This window comes from Megalobrama amblycephala, linkage group LG1, assembly GCF_018812025.1.
Source record: "Megalobrama amblycephala isolate DHTTF-2021 linkage group LG1, ASM1881202v1, whole genome shotgun sequence".
In the NCBI taxonomy this organism is placed as follows: Eukaryota; Metazoa; Chordata; class Actinopteri; order Cypriniformes; family Xenocyprididae; genus Megalobrama; species Megalobrama amblycephala.
In genome coordinates, this window is record NC_063044.1 from 61,910,590 (window position 1) to 61,927,971 (window position 17,382).

A 17,382-nucleotide genomic window follows, 5' to 3' on the forward strand; every position below is an offset into this window, starting at 1 on the left:
GCAGTCGAAACCTTCTGCGTCAGAGGCCGAAATAAAGAAATACATGGGCAGCTATCTCCGGTCTGCTCCTGATAGATATGGGGGTATGGGACGGCAAAAGGGGAAAACGGCCATTGAGGTCTGTTCTGAATAAGTAGAATGCACCTACTGTTTATCTACAATGTTTCTGTTCATTAATTTGTTTATCTACAAAAAAAATTACAAATTAACTTGCTCTTTGTTTTTAAAGGTCTTGAGAGCTTTGATGTAAAAACCTGTAATATGTCTGTCGTGATGACACAAAATGCAATATTGTTCATCAATTAAGATTTATATCAGATTAAAATTTATATATAAAATTCTGATATAAACCAGTGGATTTAATAAAACATGTCTTGCATTTAATACTGTTTTGTCATTATTCTTGTGGTCTAGAATAGGACATCAATGTGTTAAAAAATGGTTTAAAAAAATGCAAATCAAATGAATGTCAAAACTTGACGTCAATTTAATGTCAAGTTTGACATCAATTTGATTTGCATTTTTGGACCAATTCTTTGATGACTATGTTTGACGTCAATTTGATGTCTATTTTACATCAATTGCCCGCTGGGATTGGAATTCAGTTTCTTTAATGTAGAAATGATTTGTTCTAAAACTACATATTTCTTATCTAGGCCTACTTTAGACTATTTACAGTGAAATTCGTTTATAAATGAAACTATATTTTTGTACAATCAGTGGAATTCAGTTTCTTTATGTAGAAATGAGTTATTCTAAAACTATACAAATACTTAAAACTTATCTAATGTGTGCATTGCTTGTTTGGAGTAAGTGTGTGTGTTTGTTTTTATTACATAGTGGGGTCCTCAGCCTGGTCGCGGAACTGCACCTCTACACACACATATGACGTCATATATGAAGGTACACATTTTTTCAACTGCTCATGCGCGACTCGCTTAATTAAACGACAAAAACAACTTTAAACAGTGTCTGTCAACGGGCAAAGTACATTCTTACAGGTAATTAACCTATTTGTAAATATTATATTACATAATTCAATAAATAAACATCACAAATGCTAATTATTTATAAGAATGTTCATGTGGTGGAGTTTTCTAGTGAGATAAATTAACGTTAAAGTTTTTATCAGAATCATAATGAATGTCGAATGAACTATTGATAAATTAAAATTTCACGTCGTTATACAATTTAAAGTGTTTACTTGTGCGTATTGTAAAGTGTTATAAACTGCGGCATGGCGGGAGATTGTGAGACCACGTGACATCTCTGAATCACTGGAACCGGAGGAACGACGGGAGACAGCCTGTTGAAATGAGACCGAGAAGAATAAAACCATTAAAAGAAGCGGAAGATCATCGACAAGACCGACGCACTGGAGGCCAAACACATCAGTGATTATAAAGGTGTCACGGTATGCACACAAACAAGATGGTAAGATCCAAGCGCAGCATTTATTGGGCAATCCACAGTCGTACATCCAAAAAACAGGCAGGGGTCAAAATCCAGATATCAGTCCACAAAACAAAAAGCCAGAGATACAAAATGTGCAAGTAACAATACAACAAACCACAACCAAGGACAGAAACAACTGAGTATAAATAGACAGACACTAATGAACAAACGCAAAACTGCTGGGTGCAATGACATGGGATAATGAGTCCAGGAGGTGAGTTATGGGTAATGTAGTTCAAAAGGTGAGACAATAATCCATGTTGGAGTGCCCTCTAGTGGTTAACCTGGGCACTCCAATTCGTGATCATGACAGTACCCCCTCCTTACGGAGCGGCTACCAGACGCTCCATGAAACAAAAACAAAAACACGACTCTCAGGAGGGAGGTGGACTGGAGGAGGACCAGGGGGAGGGACGGTGGGCCAGGACCAGAGCCCCTGACAGAAGGCCAGGGAGGAGCCGGAGGAACAGACCACAGAGTCTCCAAAAAGGTCAGGGTCCTGTCTGAATGCCAGGGCGGCGCTGGAGGAACTGACCAGGCGGGTTCCAGCGGTTCAGACGGCCGAGGCAGTGGCAGCAGGGCAGAAAGCCAGGGCGACGACGGCAGGGCAGAAGGCTTGGATGGCGGCGGCAGGACAGACGGCCTGGGTGACGGCGCCAGGGCTGGCCAAGGGTGCTCTGTGGCCATATAAGGGAGAGCGGACAGCTCGGTGACAGCCTCCGTGGGCATATCAGGGAGAGCGGACAGCTCGGTGACGGCAGCAGGCTCAGGCTGGGGCTTCTCTGGGACGCCAGCGGGCTCAGGCTGGTGCTGCTCTGGGACGACAGCAGGCTGCTCGGGCTGCTCTGGGACGATAGCGGCCTCGGGCTGGTAGACTGCTCCAAAGTCCATAGAGCTCGAGTTCATCCTCAACGCACGCAGGACAGCCAAAACATAAAAAGTGAAAACAGCCCTCTTGGCCATGACAGGACTGACAAGGAGAACAGGCTGCTCTGGAACAACAGCAGGTTGCTCTGGAACGACAGCAGGCTGCTCTGGGATGACAATGGACTGTTCTGGGACGACTGCAGGCTCCTCCGGGACAACAGCGGGTTCAGGCTGGCAAACAGGTCCACGATCAAAGGAACCTGAGTGCATCCTCCAGGCACGCAAGACCGCCAAAACATAAAAAGTGAAGACAGCCCTCTGGGTCATCACAGGACTGACAGGGAAAGCATGCGGGACTGGAGTGGACTCACTGGCTGGAGCAGACTCACTGGCTGGAGCTGACTCACTGACTGGAGCAGGCTCATTGGCTGGAGCGGGCTCTGGAGTGGACTCATTGGCTGGAGTGGACTCACTGGCTGGAGCGGGGAGCAGACTCACTGGCTGGAGCGGGCTCATTGGCTGGAGCGGGCTCACTGGCTGGAGCGGGCTCATTGGCTGGAGCGGGCTCACTGGCTGGAGCAGACTCACTGGCTGGAGCGGGCTCATTGGCTGGAGCGGGCTCACTGGCTGGAGCAGACTCACTGGCTGGAGCGGGCTCATTGGCTGGAGCGGGCTCACTGGCTGGAGCAGACTCACTGGCTGGAGCGGGCTCATTGGCTGGAGTGGGCTCACTGGCTGGAGCGGGCTCATTGGCTGGAGCGGGCTCACTGGCTAGATTGGGCTCTGGAGTGGACTCACTGGCTGGAGCAGACTCACTGTCTGGAGCGGACTCACTGGCTGGAGCAGACTCACTGGCTGGAGCAGACTCACTGGTTGGAGCAGACTCTGGAGTGGACTCACTGACTGGAGTGGACTCACTAGCTGGAGCGGACTCACTAGGTGGAGCGGACTCACTAGCTGGAGCGGGCTCTGGAGCGGACTCACTGGCTGGAGCAGACTCAGGAGTGGACTCACTGACTGGAGCGGACTCACTAGCTGGAGCGGACTCACTAGGTGGAGCGGACTCACTAGCTGGAGCGGGCTCTGGAGCAGACTCACTGGCTGGAGCAGACTCAGGAGTGGACTCACTGACTGGAGCGGACTCACTAGCTGGAGCGGACTCACTAGGTGGAGCGGACTCACTAGCTGGAGCGGGCTCTGGAGCGGACTCACTAGCTGGAGCGGGCTCTGGAGCGGACTCACTGGCTGGAGCAGACTCAGGAGTGGACTCACTGCTGGATCGGACTCACTAGCTGGAGCGGGCTCTGGAGTGGACTCACTAGGTGGAGCGGACTCACTGGCTGGAGCGGGCTCTGGAGTGGACTCACTGGCTGGAGCGGACTCACTAGGTGGAGCGGACTCAGCTGGAGCGGGCTCTGGAGTGGACTCACTGGCTGGAGCGGCTCACTGACTGGAGTGGGCTCTGGGAAGGCCTCCAAATCTTGAGGGATGACTGAGCCTTCCTCCTCCTCTTCCTCCTTTTACGTGAGTGGGCGGTGACTCCGTGCCCATCTCCTCTGTGGACTCGGGACGGATTCACGGGCTGGAGCGGGCTCTGGAGTGGACTCACTGGCTGGAGCGGGCTCACTGACTGGAGTGGGCTCTGGGAAGGCCTCCAAATCTTGAGGGATGACTGAAGCCTTCCTCCTCCTCTTCCTCCTTTTACGTGAGTGAGGCGGTGACTCCGTCCCCACCTCCTCTGTGGACTCGGGAGCGGATTCACGGGCTGGAGCGGGCTCTGGAGTGGACTCACTAGGTGGAGCGGACTCACTAGGTGGAGCGGACTCACTGGCTGGAGCGGGCTCTGGAGTGGACTCACTGGCTGGAGCGGGCTCTGGGAAGGCCTCCAAATCTTGAGGGATGACTGAAGCCTTCCTCCTCCTCTTCCTCCTTTTACGTGAGTGAGGCGGTGACTCCGTGCCCACCTCCTCTGTGGACTCGGGAGTGGATTCACGGGCTGGAGCGTGCTCTGGAGCGGACTCACGGGCTGGAGCAGGTGCAGGAGGTATCCGTATCATACCGTTCTGGCAGAGATACAAATAATGGGCGAAATTCTAGAAGGTAAGAGTCTTTACTAGGTCCATTTCCCACCACGGCAGAGGGTCATCTAAACACTTATTAAAAATGTCTCTGAGGACCACATCAGGGTGATTACACCTCTCTGCCCGCGACCAGAACCTCTGAGTGAAAGCCCGTATCTCCATACCTCGCTGCCGTAGCGTCGACAGATCCTGGGGACAGCCCCGACCTCCCCAGCCGCTAGTGACTGGCCGATCTCTCCTGCTGCTGGATGTGTTCATGGTGGTTTGTTCTGTCACGGTATGCACACAAACAAGATGGTAAGATCCAAGCGCAGCATTTATTGGGCAATCCACAGTCGTACATCCAAAAAACAGGCAGGGGTCAAAATCCAGATATCAGTCCAATGGTACCAATGGTTTCCATATTAACAGTAAAAAAAGAAGAAGATAAAAGACGCGCCTTTTGTGCAGTCATACAGAAAATGGGAAAAACGTGAATTTTATTGATTTATTTTAAGAAAAAAAATATTTCTATGAAAATTGGTATCTCTCACTATCGGGGCACACAGTTTAAACCTTTTTTCAACATATCTAGCCTACACTATAATTAATATTTTCTGTTCTCCCTGCAGATCCGGTCAAACTTCACCTTCACCCTATAGATACACCTGATTTCCAAAACCTAAAGGCACTTTTAAGAGCCAACCTCTATCTTTCTTCATCATTTTCTATCTCTATCTCTCACAACCTCTCTGTCCATCTATATTTCTATCCATCTCTTCAATCTCCATACTGTTATCTATCTCTATTTCTCAGTTTTTCCTCTCTTTCTGTCTTTGTCTACTTGTCTGTCTTATCTGTCTCTGTCTGTCTGTATCTGTCTGTGTTGCAATGGCCACCAGACATATCCTTGACTCACAGGACCCCCATTACCAAGAGGGGAGACGCATGGCTCTTGAACTGAAACATGACCACGTTCTAGCTGAAGCCAGGGTTAGAGTTTTTATACACCTCAATCATTTTATACATACATAACATACAGATGGGGGACAAATTGAAGTAAAAACATAATGAATGTGGAAGGATGAGTGTATTAGATTTCAGACAGGCATATTGCATGATGCAGTTTAGCAATTAACATCCTATCATGCTCTGTGGCATATGTAAATGAGGGCATATATTTTGGAAGAATGGAGCTCCATCCCCCTGAGTTACAGAGACTTCTATGCCAAGGCTCTTTCAAGCCGTTAACACCTTACTAACACACTATGTTGTGTTTTCTTTTCTCTAGTTACATTTCCTTTGGTTCCAGTACGTTTAACATAATCAGTCTTACAAGAAATATTCACTCCAACACACAGAGAGCAGCTGTGGAGAGGAAACGGTCAGGCTCTGGAGGAGACCCTCCACGGACCTCTAAAAGGGTCTCTGTAGGTCGTGGCAAGCCGAGGGGAAGGCGAGGAGGGCGACGCCAAGCCTCAGCTACAGGTTATATGTGAATTATGTGACGTTTGTTTGAATTTATTATGTAAATGGTGGACCAACTGAAATTAGATCACTGTAATTGATTGTTGAGAATTTAAAATACTCCAATATCCAAAAAGACATTAAAAAGTTCATAAACCTTTTTGTGGCACTATTATAGAAGACATTACCAAGTGCTTAACAGAAATATGTCTGATTTCAAAAATTATTCAGTATATACAGTTGGTTCAAAAAAAAAAAGAAAGAACATGAATGCAGTTATAGCCTAACCTGTTGTTATTCCTCTGTGTTTTACAGTCACACACCCCCTGGTTGAGTGTTCCCTGTCATCTAGTGTGGAGGTTCCCTCAGAAATACTGAATCCTCAAGAGGAATTTGGTAAATAACAGTGATGAAATTAAGTTTGCATCTAAAATTCATGTAAAATTAAAGTAATTAAAGACAAAACCCTTAGACAAAACTGACAGTGCAGTAGATGGATTAAGAACACAATGTAGTAAAGATTTGGTCCAGTTTGACACTGAATTATGAAAGTTTATTTAAAACATTGATCAGTTGACTTTTAATTGGTCCTCATCTAAATCGACCTTTACAGCTTTATTTTGTATTTTCTTTACAGAGAAAAATATGGAGAGGCTCTCAAACATTTTGGCATCATGTCCTTCTGCTGAGCCTCAAAGAAGCTCTGCCTCATCATGGTCTTTTCGGCAACAGAAAGCGCTGGAAAGAGGCAAGACCATACCATCTACAATGCCTTATCGCAAAGGAGGCTGTTGGTCATCCCTCGTGTTGCCTTTTTCAATAATATTAAACTTGAATTACCCAGGGTTGGTTTGCTGAGAATTAATTGCTCAGTGCTTTATAAGCTAAGATGCATGTCTTGTGGAATGGTAGAAAACTTGGATACCCAGATGAAAACCACATTAATGAGAAAAGTAAATCTAAGATCTTTGTGCTGTGTGGTGATAGTGCTAAACACTGAGCTACTGTGCAGTCCTATAAAATAAAATCAGAACTAATCAAAGTAAATTTGAAATAACTTAAAATAATCACCTGAAATAATGTATATTAGAATGTTTTTTTTATTATTTTTTCTCTAGGTGCAGAGAGTGTCTTCCTGAGGATTGGTTCTGTGGGGACTGTGATGTATTGCATCACAAAAAACAGCCACTCCACAACAGGGAAAGTGTGATTCATGGGTTTTTTGAAGCCATTCCTCCAACTTCATGCATCATTAAAGGAGAAGGTGGATATTGAACTTATGAGCAAGGTACGTTCTCATGAAAGTCCTAATTTTGCTGTTCATGTGTGCCAGTTACAGTTAATCTAAATTAGTGGTTTTCTTTCCTTTTTCCAGCTTGCATTTTGCCAGCTGTGTCTCACTTGAGTAGCCACATACTAGAGGAGCTGACTGTAACTTGACCCTTTGATGGATGTTCTGAAACTTTCAGTGTAAAAACATCCTTTTCATCTCATATTTGCAGATATCACAGGAGCTGGCATGTCACTCAGATATGTGGTTCATCACCGGTTCATCTATGTGAAGTTGTAGAATAGTCTTCTGCAGGTGAGGGAGCACATGTTGATGAAGGTGTACCTGAAGAAATTGATGTGGTTAATGCAGGCCAAAATAAGAATGGAGTGCAAGATGCCTACACAGTATGAAAAACGTTATGCATGAATACAGAGATAAATGTACATATTTGTAGTTATCAAATCCCCTCAGTCTGTTGACAGCAATGAAATGAGCTTTAAGTGTCAATTTACAGCAGATCTGAAGACATCAGCATAATAAATGAGGTGAAAACAGGAACTATTGACATGAAATAAAGAGTGTGAGATGATCTGCTGATGATCTGAATGTCTTGTTGAATGAGTGTTGATAGTCTGAGGATCATCAATACTTTATTCTGAGTGTTTGCTGTTAGAAACTGATTATTAGAGTCAGGATATATGAGAAAATCCTATAAACTACTCAAGTGAAAGACAATACTGTTATTTCTCACAATATGACATTAATAATACAAAAACCAACACACTCACTCACCATCATCAACCACTAAAGATGAATAACAACTACAGCAATATGATAGATATGAACTTAAAGTTTGATTTTCTAATAAGTATATTGATTGCAGTAGTGAAATTAGATGAGAAGAGACAATGATCACAAAACCTTTCAGAAATAAAGAGCAGCACAAAGTAGAAGTTGTCGTCATGATACAGAATCATCTCATATTTAAGATATCAAAGCAGTGATCTGTATTAAATCCAGTATAATCACCAGTATAGGCTACATGTAGATTAGAGAGGAAGAATTAAAGTGAGTAAACTTAAACTCGATGTAAATGAAATACACTAAAATGAGTTTTCAGAAATATAAACCAGAAGAGAGTCTGAGGAGTGAAAGGTTTCCTCAGATGAACTGCATTAAGTGAAGATTATAGAGCTTTTTAGCTTAAGCTGAGTTAAGTTTTATCTGCTTTGTATCGTCGTGACCAATAATAAAAGTGTTTATATTGTCATGACCGCTTCCTGTGAGACTTTACTTAAACTGAGCCTCAAGACAGAAGCTCAAGAGAGTCTTCTCCATCATTCCTGAAGATCTTCAGCTGCGGCGGGTGAGAACTTTATGATTGAGGCAGATCTGACTATCCTGACCCTACCTGAATAATCACAGGGTTAAAGCTGAATGATTAAAAGACACACCGACTGACAATATATATGACATTTGTGTGTGTTTTGTAATATTTATGTTGTATAATCTGCAGATTGATATGAGCTTTGTTCATTTTGAACTTTGACATCCCACATTTAAACTCCTCAGGATTGTTTTTGTTGTTTCATATCAGGCTCACCTGTAGAGCATGTGTTGGGACTAACCCAGCATCCAAAGATGAATTAATAAACACTTGAAAACTGGGACCAATTTCAGAGAAAGAAACTGAGGGAACAACATCAAGTGAGGCGGAAGTTATTCATCCGGTTAACCAGATCACCCAGATCCTTTAAAGAAACATGCTGAAAACGATAAAAGCACTGGAGTAGCCAGTGAATTCAGAGTCAGATCTGGGAACTGTGAAGTGAAGGAAGAACGAATGACTATCACGTTGCCAGAAAAAAAAAACTTAAAAATTTCTCATAAAGTTCAGCCGAGGGTTCCTCATTGAACTGAATTATTGATTTAATTGTGGTAAATAAAATCTTAGGCCTATGATGATGTGTAGCAATTAAATCAGAAAAATACCTTCATCTAGCTAATCTATCTAGCTTTTGCAGCATGCTGAAACTTGAACAGACAGTCTTTAAAAATCTCAAAGGACACAGTTAAACGATGATGCTTCCATCTTTACGACAGGCCTGTCTGAGAGAACGATATTATCACTGAGGGTGCAGAACATTACATCTGTCACAACTGTGACAATGACTAGGCTAATCTCTATTGTCATGTTCCTGTTTGTTTGTACTCTTTCCCACTCTTCTGGGAATATGCCATGGTTTCTCAAAGCTTCTTCTAACTATTGTTTCTGCAGCCACTGATACATGGTGGTGTATCTTTGCTGTTTTTGTTGGTTTCTTGGAATATATACTGTCATACTGTTGAAAAAAAAATGTTTTGAATGACTTTAAAATGAATTGACATGGCCTATAAACAAATATTTTAAACGATTCAAGTTTGTACTGTCAAGTTACTTTTGAAACATTTGATAAAACTAAAATTTAAAATGAAAATGTAATATATTTTATTTTTTGCAAAGATAAAGGACAAAATATGTTTTAAGTTACATAGTAACAAAGTCTTAGTAGGGTATATTCAATAAAAAAACAAGAGTAACACAAACAATTTAGCTTGTATTGTTGTGTTACTTTCGTCCCAACTGACATGGTCATCTACATCTTCTGTTCACAGTGAAATTATACTGAAGCCGTTCTACATTTGTACAAAATACCACCTGGTATTGATTGACCACCCTTGTGATTTATTGACCACAGCAAAAATATATCTCTGTCTGAAACATTCCTCCTCTCCCCTACAAAAAATATGCAAATGTCATAGGTCATATATATTTTCAGTCGCTGTGTCTTTTAATCATTCAGCATTAACCCTGTGATTATTCAGGATAGTCAGATCTGCCTCAATCATAAAGTTGTCACCCGCCGCAGCTGAAGATCTTCAGGAATGATGGAGAAGACTCTCTTGAGCTTCTGTTCTGAGGCTCAGTTTAAGGAAAGCTCTCTGTCATTGGTTGTTGATACATCACATGATCATCCAGACTGGATGCTGACAGTGGCGGGAAGTTTAACTTTACAGAGAGTAGCTCATGATGGCAGCTGTTATTAGTCCAGTTTGTGAAAGAAAAAGATAAAAGTTTTCAGAAATATAAACCAGAATGGGAGTCTGTGGAGTAAAAGGCTTCCTCAGATGCTGAACTGCATTAAGTGTAGAAGATAAATGATCGAGGGACGAGTAACAGCATCTCCAATATTGCTGGATAAAGCTAGATTATAGAGTTTAAGATGATTTAAGTTTTAACTGCTTTGTATCGTATCCAATAAAATAAGTATTTTTATATTTCTGAAAACTCATTTTAGTGTATTTCATTTACATTTAGTTCACACTTTAATTCTTCCTCTAATCTACATGTAGCCTATACTGGTGATTATATTGGATTTAATACAGATCAATGCTTTCTTAAATATGAGATGATTCTGTATTATGACGACAACTCTACTTTGTGCTGCTCTTTATTTTGAAAAGTTTTGTGATCATTGTCTCTTCTGATCTAATTTCACTACTGCAATCAATGTACTTATTATTAGAAAATCAAACTTTCAGTCCATATATATATTATATTGATGAACAGTATTGTCTTTAATTAAGAGCAGTTTATAGGATTTTCTCATACATTGTGACTCCAATAATGTGTTTCTAACAGCAAACACTCAGAATAAAGTGAGATGATGTGAATGTCTTGTTGAATGAGTGTTGATAGTCTGAGGATCAATATTAACAGAGAAACTGCTGAAAACACTCTTTATTTCATGTCAATAGTTCCTGTTTTCACCTCATTTATTATGCTGATGTCTTCAGATCTGCTGTAAATTGACACTTAAAGCTCATTTCATTGCTGTCAACAGACTGAGGGGATTTGATAGTGTTTATGTATGTTTATTTCTGTCTTCATGCCATAAATGTTTTTCTTACAGTTCTTTACTAATTTTCTAGATATTTGCCATTATTTTAATGAAGAAAACAGAATAAAGTTTAATTTATAACTTTTTGCTTCTAATTCTGCCTCATTTGCTTTACGATAGATGGATATAAATGATTAATGCAATTAGTTTAAGAGTGAAATACAAAAGGGGTTAATATAGCAAGAAAAAAAAGAAAGAAAGAAAACAACTTGTCATGCATACTTAGAACAAGAATCATTTGACAACATTCAAACAGTGTATTGAAGGATCACAAGTGAAGCCCAAAATACTCTTTAATTTTCATTTGAAATCTTTATACATTTAAAATATAATGAAATTTAGTATGATCTCTTACTCTTTTATATACTTTATTAAGTACTGGTCAAAATAAATGTTGTTTCATTTTTACATAAAAATATCTGTTACACTAAATGATGATGGGACATTAAAACATTTGGTTTTCACAAAAGTCATTTGAAACATTAAAATAGACACTTGGCATTTAATGGGTTTTCTATTTAAATTCGCTTTTGTACATTTAATTTGATTTCTGGTCTTTAACCCTATAAAAACAAACACAGTAACTGATATTTTTGATTTGGGCAGATCAGCTCCTCCAACCAATCTGTAATTCAGTCAGTGAAGCTCCGCCCACAGCAGTCACATCATCAGTGAAGCTCCTCCCACATCACTCACATCATCAGTGAAGCTCCTCCCACAGCAGTTCATCAATAAATGCTGGAATATTCCCGTCAGATGAGCACTGAAGCATCAGGAAGAGCTGAAAACTGCAAAGAACATGAGTGATCCAGAACCCTGCAGAATGAAACACACTGAAGATACTGAAGAACAAAGAGGTTGGTGTTTATTCTTCATCCATTCATGATGCTGAACAACATTCATGTTAGAAAGATTCAAGCACTTCTGCACATTTAGAGAAACAGTAAAAGTTCTTTTCTAACAGAAGCTCAGTAAAGGGAAGTCTGAGAAACTTCATACTGATTGTCAACATCAGATTAAACTAAATATTTATTTTACATTTATTTCATATCTGGTTCACAATTTGCAGGAGTGTTACCAGAATTTAGGCATTTTCAATACAGTCTTCAACACTGTTATTTTTAGGAATAAACTGTAAAACCAAAATGTATGAACCCTGCAGAATGAAACACACTGAAGATACTGAAGAACAAAGAGGTTGGTGTTTATTCTTCATTCATTCATAATGCTGAACAACATTCATGTTCTTGCACATTTAGATAAACTATCAAATACATACTGAACTTTTAATGACAACATTCATGTTAGAAAGATTCAAACACTTCTGCATATTTAGATATGCAGTCAAACTATGAAATGATACATAATGTTCTTTTCTAACAGAAACTCAGTAAAGGGAAGTTTGAGAAACTTTCATACTGATTGTCAACATCAGATCAAACTAAATATTTTACATTTGTTTCATATCTGCTTCACAATTTCCAGGAAGTGTTTACCAGAATTTAGGCATTTTCAATATAGTTTTCAACACTGTTATTTTTTAGGAATAAACTGTAAACACCAAAATGTATGAAGTAAATGATCTTTCCAGAATGGCTGACAGGGTTGTGAGTGTAACTTGAGCAAAATCTCTTCTTACAGTAACTTTGGTAACAGGGTTGATGAATGCAGTCATTCATTTGTGTAAAAACTGAGACAATGGATTGAGATTATTTTCTTGTCCTCCCATCATGCTGTAGAAAGAGCCCAGATGATGTCACTTCCTGGGCGTCACAGTTTTAAGAAATCCTCTGGTTTTGAAAGGAGGAAAATCATGTCAGAAGTAACAGGGTTGAGTGAATCATGTCACTGATAATAACACATTTAAAGATGCAGTCAGTCTAGACTTTGAGCATGTGAACTTTCTACAGACACAGCAACGTCAAGATATGACGTGATATATTTTTAAAAACATAAATAACAAATAAATAATCACTCCAAAATTTTAAAACATACAGTCTACTCCACTTTACTGCAAACTTGCACTTGATCTTGTGTTTCTGGTGTCCCACATTCACATGTGTATGAAAGGAAGTCAGTGGAAGGAGAAGTCTGCTGTGAACGGCCCTTAATAATTACACAGTTTTAGGAAAATTAATTAAATATCAAATGTCAAAATATGGCTGTTAATATCACATTAGTTCATTTTGTCATTGATCAAATATATTACTCAAAATATTTCAGAGCAATGTTTTCTTTATTTTCTTAATATTATTTATAAATTATTAAGAATTATTTAAGGGAAGGTGGCAGAGCAGCTATTTGGGAAATTCTGTAGCCAGAAGACGTCCATTCAGTGCTGATTGTCTTGAATTCAGTAAATCTTGATGTAAAAACATTTGAAATTGGAGTCAGATTAAACGAGCAGCTAAAGTAAAATTGAGACTAAATTCTAAAATTAAGTGAACTTCACAGGAGCGCTGAAAAGACGTACACACATTATACCTTCACCAGACCACTGGATTCTGTCGCTGGAACGACAGCTGGTCCTTTACGATTGGAAGATTAATGTTAAAGTTTCAGGGACATATGCAACTAATTTATGCAAATGCATCAAAATGATCGTAATGTTTTGTAGCAGTTGTCTATCACAACAAGTCTCAATTTAATGACCTTTAACTTCATATTTCTCTCTTTATTTTGATTTACTGAAAATGAAATGACTTTTTTTCTTTCATTTCAGAGCTGATGGAAGTGAAGGAGGAGAGTGAAGAACTGAGTGAAGTGGAGGAGGAACATCATGACAAACCTGGAGAAAAACCTTTGAGTCGCTCAAAGACTAAAAAGACATTTTTAAAGAAAATAAGAGCCAAGAAATCTACAACCTGCACTCAGTGTGGAAAGAGTTACACAACCAAACAACATCTTGAGATTCACATGAGAATTCACACAGGAGAGAAGCCGTTCACATGTGATCAGTGTGGGAAGAGATTCAGTCAATCAACAAGCCTTAAAGCACACATGAGGATCCACACAGGAGAGAAGCCGTTCACATGTGATCAGTGTGGGAAGAGTTTCAAACAAAAAGGAAGTCTTAAGGAACACATGAAAGTTCACACTGGAGAGAAGCCACACACATGTGATCAATGTGACAAAACATTTCTCTGGGCATCAAACCTGAAGAGACACCTGACAGTTCATACAAATGAGAAGCCACATTCATGTTCTGTGTGTGGAAAGAGTTTTTCACTGCTGTCATATTTACATGCACATGAGAAAACACACACTGGTGTGAGAGAGTACATGTGCTTTGAGTGTGAGAAGACTTTTACTACAGCAAACAATTTAAAACAGCACCAGAGAATTCACACTGGAGAAAAACCTTACAAGTGTTCACACTGTGACAAGAGATTCAGTCAGTTCATCATCTCTGAAAACACATGAGAGGATCCACACTGGAGAAAAACCTTACAAGTGTTCACACTGTGACAAGAGATTCAGTGTGTCATCAACATCTGAAAACACATGAGAGGATCCACAGCAGAGAGAAGCTGCACACCTGTGATCAGTGTGGAAAGAGTTTCTCTTATTAAAAGTCACCTGAAGATACACATGAAGATCCATGCAGTGGAGAAACCACATCACCACAGTCTGAAATGAAGTAGTTCATTTTTATGTGCTGAACAAAAAAATCTCTTCTGTGTAAGTTAGCCACAGCCAAATCTCTCCTCTCCAGCTATAGTTGGTGCCATGGGTGACAAGTTTTATTTTTTTTATTTTTTTATTTTTTGCAGTTAAAAAATGTCTTTTTGTACCTGCATCAGCAAATTATTCACAAAAATTTTAAGCAAACAAGTTTAATCCCTTTAACGACCCAGTGGTCCGCTGGCGGGACGGTAGTGTTATATGGTTAAAAATGTTGTTTTTTTTAAATGAGGAGTATGCCATTAAATGAAAATGCCTTGTTGATGCTAGAGGTCAGAGGAGAATGGGCCGACTGATTCAAGCTGATAGAAGAGCAACTTTGACTGAAATAACCACTCGTTACAACCGAGGTATGCAGCAAAGCATTTGTGAAGCCACAACACGCACAACCTTGAGGCGGATGGGCTACAACAGCAGAAGACCCCACCGGGTACCACTCATCTCCACTACAAATAGGAAAAAGAGGCTACAAGTTTGCACGAGCTCACCAAAATTGGACAGTTGAAGACTGGAAAAATGTTGCCTGGTCTGATGAGTCTCGATTTCTGTTGAGACATTCAGATGGTAGAGTCAGAATTTGGCGTAACCAGAATGAGAACATGGATCCATCATGCCTTGTTACCACTGTGCAGGCTGGTGGTGGTGGTGTAATGGTGTGGGGGATGTTTTCTTGGCACACTTTAGGCCCCTTAGTGCCAATTGGGCATCGTTTAAATGCCACGGCCTACCTGAGCATTGTTTCTGACCATGTCCATCCCTTTATGACCACCATGTACCCATCCTCTGATGGCTACTTCCAGCAGGATAATGCACCATGTCACAAAGCTCGAATCATTTCAAATTGGTTTCTTGAACATGACAATGAGTTCACTGTACTAAAATGGCCCCCACAGTCACCAGATCTCAACCCAATAGAGCATCTTTGGAGATGTGGTGGAACGGGAGCTTCGTGCCCTGGATGTGCATCCCACAAATCTCCATCAACTGCAAGATGCTATCCTATCAATATGGGCCAACATTTCTAAAGAATGCTTTCAGCACCTTGTTGAATCAATGCCACGTAGAATTAAGGCAGTTCTGAAGGCGAAAGGGGGTCAAACACAGTATTAGTGTGGTGTTCCTAATAATCCTTTAGGTGAGTGTATACATTAGCGGTCTGCAATACTGACAAAAGTAAATTTTCAGATCACATTGATTTCTAGTAGCATTTTTACCTAAATAAGGCCATTTTTCTAAACCGATTAGATGTATGCATCACCTTTTAAGTAAAATTCTAACATTCAAATTAAATTCAATTAAAATAACAGCACAGTATAGGGCTGTTATTACCAATCATATAAAATATTATTTTATTATCAACAAAATCTTTGCAATGCAGAGGTGAGACAAAAACGACATGAGAAATGGCATTAATATATTTACACAGCATTTACTATTTGTCTACATAAATTTAACTCAATATTTAAATATGAAATTTTTTAATTAAAGGTGCTCTAAGTGATGTCACACGTTTGTAGGCCAAAACATTTTTTTGTCACATACAGCAAATATCTCCTCACTATCCACTAGCTGCCTGTCCCCTGAACACACTGTAAAAAAACGCAGTCTCTGTAGTCGCCACAAGCTCGAAAACGGACACAAAAACAAACTGGTGCAGTCTGAACCACGAAACATAATAAACATGCTCCAGCCAATAACCGACAAGAATGATTTGGGGGTGGAGTTTTGGGGTTAGTGCGCATGCACATGAAGGGGGGTGTGTAGAAGAGAGAAGCATAAAGAGGGAAGTTCGAATTATGTGATCTTGATATGGCCGACACATGACCAAAGCGACGATGTTCTAATGAACACCTGGAAAAGAAAAGGGAAAAGGAGAAGGAATGCTGAAAGTCCCGAATTTACATAGGAAAAGCCTTTGAAAGGTGGCGAGAACTCTGGCGGCAGAAGGGCTTCCAATCCGACATTCAGGTGGCTCTTTTTTTGCTGGACAGGTGAGTTAAACCATTTTTTGTTATTCTAAATGGATGTTACGTTCATGTTCGCCTAACCAACACAAGGATATAAACACAAATAAGGATTGTTTTACCCATGTTTGTTATGAATTCGTTTATAGCCTATTGACAACTTTGACTAAATTTGTTTACGACGGAGCCATTGTTTATGCTTTCTGTGAAACGCGAAGCTAATGTTATCATGCTATTATTATTGCGTTTCCTTGTGTAGGAGCTGAAGTTATAATCTCAGGTGGTGAAATGTGCTTCTGGTAATTCAATTCAAAGTGTTTATTGTCATATGCACAGACAGAAAGCTTGTTTCCCTGCACAATGAAATTCTTACTTTACCGTCCACAATAAAGCCGTATAGTAAGAAAAAATAAATTAAAAAAAAAAAAAAATAAGAGCAATAAAAAAAAAAAAAAGGTAGTGCAATTCTGAATAAAAACATAAAGTGAGGTATGCAATCTGAATAAAAACAGTAAAAAGTGAGGTAGTGCAGTTCTATGAATCAATGTAAACAGTTGTGTCCATGATTACAAACTCTTATCAGCTGTTTAGGAGTCTGATGGCAGAGGGAAAGAAAGAGTTCTTCAGTCTTGAAGTCCTGCATTTCACACTTCTGTACCTCCGTCCTGAGG

At 40.3% G+C, this 17,382-nt stretch overlaps 1 pseudogene; it reads left to right on the forward strand.

Annotated features, from left to right (window-relative positions):
• The first annotated feature begins 798 nt into the window (after nt 1–798).
• Nucleotides 799–17,382, forward strand: part of LOC125272350 — a 62,666-nt pseudogene continuing 46,082 nt past the window's right edge.